The 14,249-nt window shown below is 40.9% G+C and overlaps 1 long non-coding RNA gene across 10 annotated transcripts in view; it reads right to left on the bottom strand.

Annotated features, from left to right (window-relative positions):
- Positions 1 to 14,249, bottom strand: part of LOC140901512 (uncharacterized) — a 62,580-nt gene that overhangs the window by 33,241 nt on the left and 15,090 nt on the right. For 5 of the 10 annotated variants that reach the window (XR_012155878.1, XR_012155872.1, XR_012155877.1 and 2 more), the window contains 3 exons: positions 13,484 to 14,218; positions 11,050 to 11,193; positions 7,845 to 9,206 (listed from right to left, as the gene is read on the bottom strand). This is a non-coding gene — a long non-coding RNA (uncharacterized lncRNA). The remainder of the gene's footprint in view (positions 1 to 7,844; positions 9,207 to 11,049; positions 11,194 to 13,483; positions 14,219 to 14,249) is intronic. The other 5 variants (XR_012155880.1, XR_012155875.1, XR_012155879.1 and 2 more) reach the window with 5 other exon arrangements.

Below are 14,249 nucleotides of genomic sequence, written 5' to 3'. Positions count from 1 at the left end.
CTGTACATTACACACAATTTGCATTACTTTCAGATAATTATCACGTCTTTCAATTAATACTCCTTTTTCAGTTTATTAAATTGTCCCCAGAGACTTGACTTGAAAAACCCTTTCACGGTTTTTCTTATTCCAAATAGTAGCAGTTTGGTTCTGACATGTAAAAATCTCAGCAATTAAACCAAGGTATTGCTTTAAATTCGTCTGATATTTTTGAAAACAAAAACAAAAGAAATTTGTTGCAATACCAGCATAGTAACTTCCTATTTAATCTAATCACAGTCTTTAATTCTTGCAGAGGTTTCTTGATAAAAGGACTTGAACGCTATTGAAATGAAAAAAAAAAAAAGCTGAGTCTCTGACATTTACTTCGCTTTAAAAACAGAAAACAAAACATTACCTCTCTGCTGAATCTTAAACAAAAATAAAATACAATTTTTTTTACTGTTCAACCACTGTTTGTGAAAAACTCCAGAGCAACAGAAGGACACACTGATGTTTCTCACTCTCCTTTTTTGTAACACACTGAAACCAATGGGGTTTTTACCCATGTTTTCTTCAAGTTAAAGGTTCAGTTATTAAAGCAAAGATCAGCAGAGTTTACCCAGAGTTCCTTTCCATTCGGCAGATATGCATTCTCTCCTCTCTCCCACTTCCACAAGTTTTACAACAGTATTCCTTGTTGTGGAACGAATTCAATTCTTAAACACAAGTCAGATTCAATGTATTGCTTTGCAAACAAACCTTTACCTTTCTTTTTTTTAAAAGGAGAGCAACATAGCAGAAATGTTGACTATTTTCACCTTTTCTAAAAGTCTGATCAGGCTAGAGAATACGGTAGGTAAGACATTCATTGTTTTGTAATTTTTATTTTATTTTATTTTTTGAACTTTAAAGTTTAAAATTTAGTTGAAAAGTGTACTGTACATGGTTGATGCTCGTAATATATAGCATGCAGTTGATGGGAATATTACCCAGTATGTAACAGGATAGTTGGCTGCAGATCAAAAACAACAGATTAGCCCCAGATTTACATGTAAAATGATGGGGGTTCCTTTTATTTTCTTCAAATTAGAGAATATGCTATTTAAAAGTGCATAAATCCATCTGCACACTTTGTGATAAAATAAAAGCAATACATATATATATTACATATCAGACAGACTGTAAGAAGAATGATCTGTCACAGAGTTAATCATGGGTTCAGATTGACTCTCCTTACACACCCAAAGCTCCCACTGACTTCAATGGAATCGGAACTCTAACAGATAAGGAAGTTGACTCAAAGCAGTTGTTTGTTCCTGTGTATACCAGCCACCTACCACATAGAAATATGCACTTGTGGGAAAACTGCCCTGAAAAGGCAGTTCTGTCCAGCAAGCTCTTGAATACAGATGTGTCACAACAAGCCATTTGGATTGCCCAAATGAGAAGCCAAACCTGCAGGCTGATTTTAAGAGAGACACAAAACGGCTGATGTTTTGGGCAGCTGGAGCTCTTGGATTTGAGAGAACCCAGCCAGTTACATGTCCAATTCTGTAAGGGGCTGGAAACATGCCCCCCCCGAATCCTGGTTTCTAGGAGAGAGTGTGGTATTTTGTAGCAGAGTAGATGCAGAAGTGAGCTGTTAGAACTGGGTCATGGGTGGTCAGATCTAGTGGTCAGAGCAGGAGTTAGGCTGAGTTGGGTCCCAGAGGGTCAGAGTCTGGGACAGGCCAGAGGTCAAACCATGAGTCAGGCGTCAGGGTCACCCACAAAGGAAAGCATATATAATCTCCTTTCCTGTGGTAAAAGGTGTCCCATAGCTACAATGGATCACTCATTCTTGTCAGGTATTTACCCCATGTCTATGCCTGCCTTCTGCACCTGCTTTCACTTTTACTTAATCCTTTTCTAACTGATTATCTGTATTGTTTCAATGGAAGTCAGTAATAACATGTGCAGGCCTGGTCCTTCATGCAAAGAAAATAAATTCCTAACCTAATTTTCATAGCAAGCTGAAAGACAGATCTGGAAAAGACAGATTTTAATTCTGGCACTGGTTTTTATCTGACTGTATTGCCTTTGATTCTTTTGTCTCCGTTTTATTTCTGTCAATCACCCAGAATGGGATTTTCAAAAACTCTTAAGGGCATTGGCATGCGACTCCCATAGAAAGTTAATGTAACTGGGTGCCCAATGGGAATTAGGTGATGGGATGCCGAAATTAAGAACAAATATACAAAAATACATTATACATAGGAATAACAGACTAGGTCAGACTAGTGAAGGAGTGGCACGAAATGTGAAAGAAAGCATAGTGTCAAATAAAGTAAAAATTTTAAATGAATCAAACCAGACACTCTCTATGGACAGAAATGTACACCTGAACGATACAAGTATAGCAGTTGAAATATACTGCTGACCACCTGACCAGGATGGTGACAGTAACTGTGAAAAGCTCAGAGAGATCAAAGAGGCTACAAAGGCAGAAAACGCAATAAAAATGGGGGATTTTAACTATCCCCATATTGACTGGGTACATATCACTTCAGGAAGGGATGCAGAGATAAAATTTCTAGACATATTAAATGATGGTTTTTTAGAGCAGCTTGTCCTGGAACCCAGAAGGGGAGCAGCCACTCCTGATTTAGTCCTACTGGGAATGCAAGATCTGGTCCAAGAGGTGAATATAGCAACCATAATGTAAATCAATTTAATATCCCTGTAGGGGAAAAAATGCCAAAGAAACCCATCACAGGAGCATTTAACTTCAAAAAGGGGAACTATACAAAAATGTGAAAGCCAGTTAAAAGGAAATTAAAAGGAACAGTCACCTGGGTGAAATGCCTGCAAACTGCAGGGAGAGTATTTAAAAACATCACAATAGAGGCTCAAACTAAATGTATACCCCAAATTAAAAAAAAAAAACAGTAAGAGACCAAAAAATGCCACCATGGCTAATCAGCACAGTAAAAGATGCAGGTAGAAGCAAAGAGGCATTTTAAAAACATTGGAAGTCGAATCCTAGTGAGGAAAACAGAAAGAAGCATAAAACTCTGACAAGTTAAGTGTAAAAAGAATAATAAGGCAGGCCAAGAAAGAATGTGAAGAGAAATTAGATATGGACACAAAAACTAACAGAAAACAAATTAAGTACATCAGAAGCAGGGAACCTGGCAAACAGTCAATGGGGCCATGGGATGATCAAGGTACAAAAAGCAGCACTCAAGGAATACAGAGCGGTTGTGAAGAAGCTAAATGATTTCTTTGCAGTGGTCTTCATAGCAGAGGATGTAGGGGTGATCCCCCAACCCAAACCATTCTTTTTAGATTACAAATCTGAGAAACTATCCCAGATTGAGGTATCAACAGAAATGGTCTGCAACACATCGATAAATTTAACACTAATGAGTCACCAGGACCAGATGGTATTCACCTAAGAGTTCTGAAAGAACTCACATATGAAATTGCAGAACTACTAACTGTGGTATATAACCTCTCTCTTAAATCAGCCTCTGTACCCGGAGGATAGCTAATATGGTACCTGTTTTAAATACAGGCTCCAGAGGTGATCCTTACAAACTAGGAAGCCTAACTTCAGTACCAAGCAAATTGATTGAAACTATAGTAAAAAAACAAAATTACCAGACATAAAAGAAATATAGTATGTTGGAAAAGAGTCAATACAGCTTTTGTAAAGGGAAATCATGCCTCACCAATCTATTAGAATTCTTTGAGGAAGTCAACAAGCATGTGAACAAGGGTGATCCATTTGATATAGTGTACTTGGATTTTCAGAAAGCCTTTGACAAGGTCCCTCATCAAAGGTTCTTAAGCAAACTAAGCAGCCATGGGATATGAAGGAAGGTCATTTCATGGATCAGTAACCAGTTAAAGGATAGGAAACAAAGGGTAGGAATAAATGGTCAGTTTTCACAATGGAGAGTGGTAAATAGCTGGGTCCCCCAAGAATCTCTATTGGGACCAGTGCTGTTCAACATATTCATAAATGATCTGGAAAAAGAGGTAAACAGTGAAGTGGTAAAATCTGTTAACAATACTAAATTACTCAAGATAGCGAAGTCCAAAGCTGACTGCGAAGAGTTACAAAGGGACAACGCTAAACTGAGCGACCGGATGACAAAATGGCAGATGAAATTCAATGTTGATAAGTGCAAAGTAATATACATTGGAAAAATAATCCCAACTGTAAATACAAAATATGGGGTCTAAATTAGCTGTTACCTCTCAAGAAAGAGATATGGAGTTACAAACCTGTAATTGGGGTTCTTCAAGATGTGTTGTCCCTATATGTATTCCACATGTGAGATACACATGAGCACCATGTGCCTGCATCTGGAATTTCTTGTAAGCAGTGTCCATTGTCTGGGACACATGCCTTAGCCCTCCTCACCCAGGGCACTAAGGGCAGTGTGGGCCAAGGCCTCTCCAGTTTCCCATTCCCAACTGCAGCAGAGGAGATGGAAAGCGGGTAGCGGAATACAGATAGGGACCACACATTTCGAAGAACCTCCAGTCAGAGGTAAGTAACCTCCATTTCTTCTTTGAGTGATGGTCCCTACGTTAATTCCACATGTGGGAGTTAACAAGCAGTAGTCAGATAGGCGATGGGTGCAGGGACACAGAAGTGACAGCTGACTGCAGTACTGCTGTCCCCATAGCCGTATCCACAGCTGATGACTGTACCAGGGCGTCATATCTTGTGAAAGTCCGCAAAGAGCTCCAAGTAGCTGCTCTATATATCTCTCTCTCTATATATAGGGTATATATATATATACCCTATATATATATATATATAGGGTATGTCCCTCAAAAACACAATGGGTCTATGATGGCCTCGTTGATAGGGAGTGCCACTGGACTGGGATCAGAGGGCTGAAGAACGTCTAGTAAGCTGTGCTAAGAATCCTGAATTTCCTCCAGCTAGATTTGTATTTCTGCCACTATCATGTGCATGAGTTCTTGGTGTTGTTCTGGCAGAGAAGGAGTAGGAGTAGGAGTGACCAGCTCATTTGATGACAAGATTGTTCCCAGAGCCATTGGAACCGGCTCTCCTTCCTCCTCCGAATATGCTGATGGAGCTGGTTGCGTATGGCCGGGTGATGGCAAGCAGGAATCATGCACTGATCCTGGTTGTCTGGATTAGGACTCCCACAGTCCCCAATATTGCCAGTAAGATGGATCCACTGGTGGGGGGGAACCTATGGCACAGAATACCATCAAGCCCTTGGCCAGTTGTGTCTGGTTGGAGGTTAGAACCCTGACCTTCTAGGCCTTCTGTCTGGGGCCACCTCTCCTCAGTGCCCCAGAGACTTCTGCGGAGCCTCTGACTCATCAGAAGAACAGGCCAAATCCTGGATTACTGGTGGGACTGATGGGACTGATGGCTGTGCTTCAAGGATAGTGGCAAAATGGCATGAACAAAGTGAATAAAGAAGTGTTATTCACCCCTTCGCACAGCACAAGAACTAGAAGTCACCTGATGAAATTAATAGGCAGCAGATTTAGAATTAACATGAGGAAGTATTTCGTCACACAAAACAGTGTCAACCTGTGGAACTCATTGCCAGCAGATGTTGTGAAGGCCAAAAGTATAACTGGGTTCAAAAAAGAATTGGGTAAATTCATGGAGGATAGGTCCATCAATGGTCACGATGATCAAGGACACAAACCCATGCTCTGGGTGTCCCTAAACTTTCAACTGCCAGAAGCTGGGACTAGACAACAGACGGTGGATCACACAAAACTGACCAGTTCTGTTTATTCTCTATGAATCATCTGGCACTGGCAATTGTTAGAGAAAGGATACTGGGTTAGATGAACCATTGATCTGACCCAGTATGGCCATTCTTATGTTCTTCTTATCCCATTACACTCTACTCTTCTCCAATACACTGTTCCATAATTCATCATAAGTACAAATTTATAATAATATATTAAAAAGCCACCCTCATTGTAAGACCCCAAAAAGGTTGGGGAGATTGAGTATGGGGGTCCGGGGAAGTGTTCATTTAAAAAAATACTCTAAGAAAAATTACAGGCATTTAAAACTGAGGATGGAAAATCTGAGATGTTGGTCAAGTTTTGTAAAAATGGGTTCGGCCTCCCATGGTTTTGATCTTACAAAGCAACGATCATGTAATGAAAATGAAAGAATTCAAACCTCACAGAACCCAGAGCAGTGGAGTAACAGTAATGTGGCAATACTCTGTATAGTTAACTGAATTTTCAGATGCTTGGCAAATTTGGAGTCAGTGTTGGCAAATTCTAAAATTTTATCATTATGAATGGCAACAACACTCGGAAAATAAAGGTTTTTTCTCTGTATCTGTATTGAAAGTTTGTAATTTTTCCTGTTAATTTTCTCCTTTTTCCAACATTAAAGAACAATTCTGTGATTCCTCAAATCAAAGGGAGAAACTACTGGTTTTTAAATATGTAGCTTATGCTTCTGTTCTACAGCACAAAATGATGATCCATCAAGTTTAAGTCCTACAGGTGAAAAAATGATGGAGGGAAGGAATTAGAAACTAAGGTCTCAATCCAGCAGAACATTTATTAATGTGCTTAACTTTAAGCCTAACCCTGTGTTTGTAGTTAAGCACATGCAACAGGATGCCCAGCGAACTTTTCCAGTGAAGGATCCAAATTAATGAAACATTTTAGGTTAACAGCTAATCATATTTAAGTGCCTCCGACTTCTATAAACTCCTCTTTGCAGATTGTCTGTCAGGTCAGAAAATACGTTTGATCCAAAGAAAGAATATACTGCTTTTACATTCACCAAAAGCTCGTTCAATCATCCTCTTTTCCCTCAACCAAAAAAGAAAAAAGAAAGGAGAAAACCCCTGTTGATTCACTCTTGCAGAGATTAATGCTAGTGGGAAAGCTCATCAGACACACAGCAATTTTATAACCTGAACAGGGAGAGAAAGAGAGTCCTCAAAAGTGTTTATATTTGTTTTGGCTTCTTCCTCCTTGTAAGTCTCCAGCCTTGAGCTTCAACACAAGCCAAACCACGTCAAGTGAGCCAAAGGTAATGATAAGCATGCACTGTTGAGGTCATTCTTAACCCAACTAGAGACATTTGCATATGAAAATTACAAACTGAAGACAAAACAAAAATTAAAAATCTTCCTGTGTGTAAAAATAAATTAATAAAAATAGAATTGTGCATAATATATTTACATTAATGGACAGTGGTTCCTAAATTGGAGGATATGATGTAGGAGGCCAAGCATTAAGATTTAAACATCTCATTTCCTTGGAATCACAAGTTCAAATCCTACCAAAGTCAACTTAGTCCATGTTCCTTCTTAGGTAAATAAATTGAGATCCATTCAATTAGCTGTCTTTCATATGAAAGTTTGGCTTGGTCTAGACTAGCAACTTACATTCGTATAACTACATCGCTTCGGAGTGTGGATTTTCTACACCCCCGAGCAACGCAACTATATCCGCCTTACTCCCAGTGTAGACAGCAGGAGGGTTTCCTTCACTGACACAGTTACAGCCTCTGGGGGAGATGGAGTACCAACACCAATGGGAGAAGTCTTCCCATCGGGGTAGGTAGCATCTTCACTAAAGTGTTACAGCAGCACCATTGCAGTATTTTAAGTGTAGACAAGCCCTTTAAGAAGAGAAGCTGTCTGGTCCTCATGGACACGAGAAGATGCCATGGCAATTTTCATAAGAGTGGTATTTTGCCTTGATGCCCTGGCCAGAATTTGTCATCCTACCAATGCTGTGCAGCATTCAGAATGCCATTTTCTAAGGTAGCGGCAATTCAATGGTGCTGTACTACACACACTGTGTCTACGTACAAAAAAAAGGTATGTTCTTACCTCAGGTTAAAACAGCAGTGAAGACATGGCAACTTAGCTTTTAACTCACATTAGCAGGGTAAAGTCAATCCCAGGCTGCCATATAAGGCTTCAACTATCAGAATTAAACCCATATATTTACTGCCCAGATTAATTTACAGTCCAAGTACGACATGGCAAACACATGCAAAGACGACATTGGGCATTATTAGGGATGAGGGAATACTTGATGAGCTGGTCTTAAGGCAACGCCTGGAGGAGGAAGTGGGGGGGAAGAGAGGGAGAGAGAGAGAGAGAGAGAGAGAAGTATAAGGTACTAAGCTCTTGGATCTCTTAGGCAGCTCAAGTGCAATACTTTTCCTGCAATATATCCAGCAAGATAGATTATCTGGCTTTAAACATATAAGTATGAAAAGAAAGAAATGTCCCCATTGTCACCGAGATATTGTATCAAGCTCTTTATCAGCACTGATGATGTTAAAAAAGAAGCTTGCAGGCTACATTTAAAATAAGCGTTTCTCAAACAGATGGTGTTTAAAGAAACAATCTAAAAATGGTTATTTGATTTTGCAAGTTGTGTTTATTCGTAAAGGGGCTCCACTTTTTACTTTAAAAGACAAAACAACCACTCACCGTCTCTTTCTCCACTCCCTATTCCTTCTCTCCACTCAAGGTCTTGTAAGGTCATGAAAAGTGTCAACACAGACCGGGCAATGCTGACTTCCTGGACTCCTATCATGTATGTAAATTACATTACCATGTAAAATGTTTTGCAACAACTAAGCTGTACTACATAATTTTTCACTTCAATTGAGACAGACCCAGAACAGGTTATGAAACACAACAATTATATGCACTGTTCATAAGTCATGACAACGTATTAAACCACTAGAAAGATGAAGTGAAAGCTACTGCTTTGTTTAGGAATTCACACTTTTACCTTGCAACCACTTTCTCTAGAAAGAAATAACTTTTAAACTGAAGAGCCAGGTAGCAAGGTTAACACCAAACTAGGAAAACACTTGTGAGTGATTCTATTTTTTCTTTTTTTACTCCTAAAGTTATTTTATGCTGATGAGAACTACTTAAGATTGAGTACTTTACTCACAAATCAGGCGCAGCCTGGGCAACCCCCATCCTGCTCCACCTCGTACTTTAACCTGGGAACAAATGGCTAATTCAGTCTCCACAATCCATGCAGTCCTTGGCCTGTGCTGAGACTGTCCATTACGTTGGTGTTTTTTGTAACAGGGATACCTACCTACTAACAGACGGAGGACACCAAATAATTTAATACGGGCTGCAAGCATCCACCTGATGGAAAGAGCTTTCAATAACCATCAAGCTGAAATGATGAAACCATTGGGCTGGAGACAGGTTCATCTGGAAGACAATGCGTTAGGAGCCCTACAACAAACTCTAAGGCCTGGTCCATATTTAAATATTGTATTGACCGAGCTACAACACTCAGGGCTGTGAAAAATTTTGCCCCACATGCAGTAGTTTGGGCACTCTAACCACCAGTGTAGATGCAGCTATATTTAGCTATCCCCTCTCAGAGAGGAGGATTAACTACCCGGACCAACAAAACCACCCCCCCCCTTTGTTGATGTAGGTAGTGCATCAGCTGCGCTGCTGTAGCACTTGTAGCATAGACACAGGCCGAGGTACCCGTCCTCCCCACGGCGCTAAACTGTGCGGACTTCTGAAGAATTACGGCGCTGAGAAAGTGAAATATCCAGTATGCAATAGATAAAGGGAGTCTTTTGGGGCACCTAGCTAAGAGAGAAGACTAACAACATAGAATAGTCTCAAGGATGCTTGGCTAACAGTCCCATTGACTTGGGGAAAGGGATAGCTCAGTAGTTTGATCATTGGCCTGCTAAACCCAAGGTTGTGAGTTCAATCCTTGAGGGGGCCATTTAGGGATCTGGAGTAAAGATTGGGGACTGGCCCTGCTTTGAGCAGGGGGTTGGACTAGATGACCTCCTGAGGTCCCTTCCAACCCTGATATTCTATGATTCTATGACTTAAGGGTGACCTAATTAGTTTTATAGCTTTAAAAACACTGGACATCTCAGTTGAATATTTCAACCAGCTCTCTACCTCCATGGAACCAATGCTTTAGATTCCCAAACTGTGGTACATATACTCCGGGAGGTACGATGGAGAAATTGTATAATGGTGGGTTTATTAATTATTTTATTTATTGTATTCTCTAATAGACTACTCAGACAAAGCTTTAAAACTCGGTGGGAATTTACTATATAAAATATGGTAGTTAATTGACTTTAAGATGTATCAATGAGAACACAGATACATGGAGACGCTGACATACAGAGCCCTCACCTCCAATCACCGTACAGTGCGGGTTCAGTTGCCCAGCAACTATCCAGTTTAACTGACCTCAGAACTTAGTCAGGGTTGTTTTTTTTCAATTGTATACATCACACTATAACTCTATTCGTACACAACAGTGAAATATGGGCAGATGGCTCAAGACAGGCAGTGTTAAGAAGAACACAAAGTATCAGTAGTCAGACAGGTAAGGGAACACAGGCAACTAGTAGATCTGGAAGGAGGTATGTAGGCAGCTGGTCGATCTGGAAGGGGGTATGCAATAAGAAAAGTTTGGGAACCTCTACTTTAGATTAATACTAAAAGGAGGGTATTGGGCTTGTGTTTGTTTTCATGTATTAAACATGTCTAGATATGCAATGCACAGGCTATTTCATGCACTTCAGCTGTAATTCTTCCTCTTTCACATCAGGTTAATTAGTACAGTCATTTAGCTTGGCCTCCAGCTAAACAAATAGTTTCAAATGCAACAAGTACATATTTTACAAATGACGTGACAATAAACTTTGCTGAATGCCTCTCAGCTAGGGAACTACAGGGATAAAAGCAAACACCAGCACACACACACACACACATTTCTATTAACTGGGCTTCAGTTAAAAGCTGCTCAGGCAGCACTGAACAGCCCCCATCCATTGCTCAGATTAAGACAATAAGATTAGCCAAACTAATTTGCCTACCTGCCACCAATGATCTACAATATTAACTACATAATACTAAGAGGCAGTATCTAGTAATGAAAGCAGTTAAATGCATATCAAAAGACCTGGGTTCTGTTACTACCTCAAAACTGATGCATCCAAGGCCATACAAGACATCTTGGTGCCTTAGTTGCCCCCATCTTTAAATAGGGATAATACTTACTTACCTTAATAAATTACTTTTTGATTCTTGGACAAGAAAGATGTTAAGTGCAAACTACTGTCATTATAAGGTAACTTCCTGATGCGTTCAAATCCATCCTTGCTACAATATGTCCACCCGATAGGCAACAAAAATGTTCATGGTTCAGCTGGAATGAAGAGGGTCAGAAAACAGACAAAGGATGCAGCAGAAATACTGCAAGCCATAATAACTAGGGGGCTACACACTTCTTTGCTTCAAGCTGACTGAAGCTCACTGCACACACACCAGGGGTCCTTGTGTCCATCCCCCCCGACCCATGCCGCCCTCCAATCCCCCTCTATTACAGGGACTTGTTGCAACCCCTCCGCCCCATGCTACAGACTCTGTGTCCCCTATTTTCTACTCCATGCCAGGGACTGTGTACACCCCCAGTCCTCCCCATACTCTGCGTGCACCCAGCTTCTCCCCATACCAGGGTCCCACATTCTCCCTCTGCCAGGGGTTATGTGTGCCCTCCCCACCCATTCTTCTTTTCCTTCTCTGCCAACATTTTTAAACTGAATTGGGAGGACAGGCAGAGCTAAAATGAGGGGTAGACATTGTTATGCTTGAATGTGTTAATGGCTGCCATCCACCAGTTATCTGATCTGTCGACAATTACAGAGGTGGCTGAAGCTGCTAGCTCTGCTAACCAGATGCTAGGAGTTCCATGTATCTCCAATTTCCCTCTGCTGACTTTGCCAAAATCAATACGGTTCTGCCCATCAATGCCTAGAACATTTCCTGAAATTTTGCAATTGATCCGACGTGGCGTTCCACAGTTATCACATTATATGCGATGAAGTGAGCTGTAGCTCACGAAAGCTTATGCTCAAATAAATTGGTTAGTCTCTAAGGTGCCACAAATACTCCTTTTCTTTTTGCGAATACAGACTAACACGGCTGTTACTCTGAAACCTGACATTATATCCAAACATCCAAGCACAGAAATGCCATCAAGTTGGGTTTTTATAGCCCCTTTCACACATAACAGCACTTTGCAAATGTTAATTAAATGTAGCGACCCCTTTGAGAGGTGGGTATGTATTACTCATCTTATAGATGTATGAATTGAGACACCGTGATTTTCTCGAGGTTACACAATAAGTAAATGACAGAGTCCTGACTCTGCGTGCCCTTCTCTAACCACTGGACCACACTGAAATTCTTCTATGAGATGCAGCCAGTTAAAGTAAAAAGAAAAGGAGAACTTGTGGCACCTTAGAGACTAACCAATTTATTTGAGCATGAGCTTTCGTGAGCTACAGCTCACTTCATCGGATGCATACCGTGGAAACTGCAGTAGCATCCGATGAAGTGAGCTGTAGCTCACAAAAGCTCATACTCAAATAAATTGGTTAGTCTCTAAGGTGCCACAAGTACTCCTTTTCTTTTTGCAAAGACAGACTAACACGGCTGTTACTCTGAAACCAGTTAAAGTAGAGGTTTATGTTTTTTGTTTTGTTTTATAGCAGCACTTATAAGTGCAACAAGGAATATGTGAAAACTAATGCTATTTCATAGTGTTTCAGCATGCACTGCATTTCATTTGTTCTGCTGAAAGGAATTAATGGCCAAAGTCCATTTGAAGACAAGCATGGACAGAAAATAGCTCAGAGTGGTTTGGAACAGAAAAGAAAAGGAATTCCAGTTTCATTCTCTAAAAAATGATTGTGTTAATAGGAAGCGAGTGTGATTCATTCGCTACAGATGACGAGATGTATTATTCAAAAGGCATTCAGATGAACTAGCAGCCATTTTGTTTTGTCAAGCTGAAATTCGAGCAAGGTGAGAGCCAAATTCAGTCAGTGGTGTGGGGGAATCATTCCACTGCTTCAGTGACAGCACCTCCAGCTCTGAGATAGAGGCTCTCTCCTGCTAGAGTAGGCAGGTAGGGAGATGCGTGCGTACACGCATACAGGCCAAATCTTCAGCTGGTGTAAACCAATACAGCTTCTGTGCCATCAATACTGAGGGTCTAGCCTAGATACCCACCCACCCTCAGTGATGTCGGCCCTATGAACTAGAAATCAGCATACTTCAGTTAAAACCGTTTCACTTAAACACAGACATTAAAAAGCAGAGAATCTGGCTATGGCTACATTACCACTTACATCAGTAAAAACTTTTGTCAGTCAGGGGTGTAAAAAACACACCACCCCCCACCAAATGACAAAAGTTTTACTGACAAAAAGTGCCAGTGTGGACAGCGCTTGGACGATGGGTGACGCTCTTCCGCCCCTCATTAGGGGGTGGTTTTATTTTGTCAGCAGGAGAGCTCTCTCCTGCCCACAAAGAGTGTACCGCTGTAAGGTACACAGCATAGACATAGCCTCAGAGGGGTTTCCCCATCTCTGCTTTCATGGCCTTAGATTGCAGCCACTTTCAAATGAACAGAGCTCCTGTTCTTGGAGTACCTGGAACAATGTTGATGGTGCCCACAGAGACCTGACATCCGATGACAGTCCTACAGATAACACAGGAAATCAGGCTGGAAATATATATGCATAGATTGAGGCAACAGCAGGCAGATCAGTGAGACAGCAGAATCTACCCACAATCATTAAGGTCCTCTCTTTACTCTTCTCCTACTGCTTTACATGTCCTATTGATTGGAGACTGCTCCAGACCCTTCAGTAACGTACACAATCTTATGTGTTGCAGACTTATAGTGGGTCACCATCTATACTGTACATGCGTAGCATCAGGGTTGGAACGCAAGAATTTTTTGCTACAATGGATGTAACTCCACTATTTGAGCCCAGTAAGATCGCCTCTAACTAACAGCAGAAGTAGGTCCCTTCTACTCTCTTCAGTCCCAGCCACTAGAATGGTCGAAACGGTGAAATGGAATTCAGCCCCAGCCACTGGTGAAATGGATTTTTTTACATTCTTCCCATTACTCCTAATCTAAATCAATCACTGCAAACTGATAACCTCTATGGAGCAAAGACGCACACTTCGGCAACAGCTTGACTAACGTTTCCCTTTGATAAGAGGCTCAGGTAATAGAACCACAAAGATGTACTACAGTTTAATAATCTCAGCCATAATTAGCCAGACCTTTTGCAGAATGCTATCGTGGAGCATTTTCTGGTTAGCTTAGTCTGCAGAGCCTTCAGGAAATAACCACATTCCGTATTCAGGGTGATCTGTAAAGGAGTAAGAAAAGCCTAAGACAAA

The sequence above is a fragment of the Lepidochelys kempii genome, chromosome 21 (genome assembly GCF_965140265.1).
Source record: "Lepidochelys kempii isolate rLepKem1 chromosome 21, rLepKem1.hap2, whole genome shotgun sequence".
Classification (NCBI taxonomy): domain Eukaryota; kingdom Metazoa; phylum Chordata; order Testudines; family Cheloniidae; genus Lepidochelys; species Lepidochelys kempii.
The sequence above is the reverse complement of the archived record's forward strand: the minus strand, read 5'-3'. Positions and strand labels throughout refer to the sequence as shown.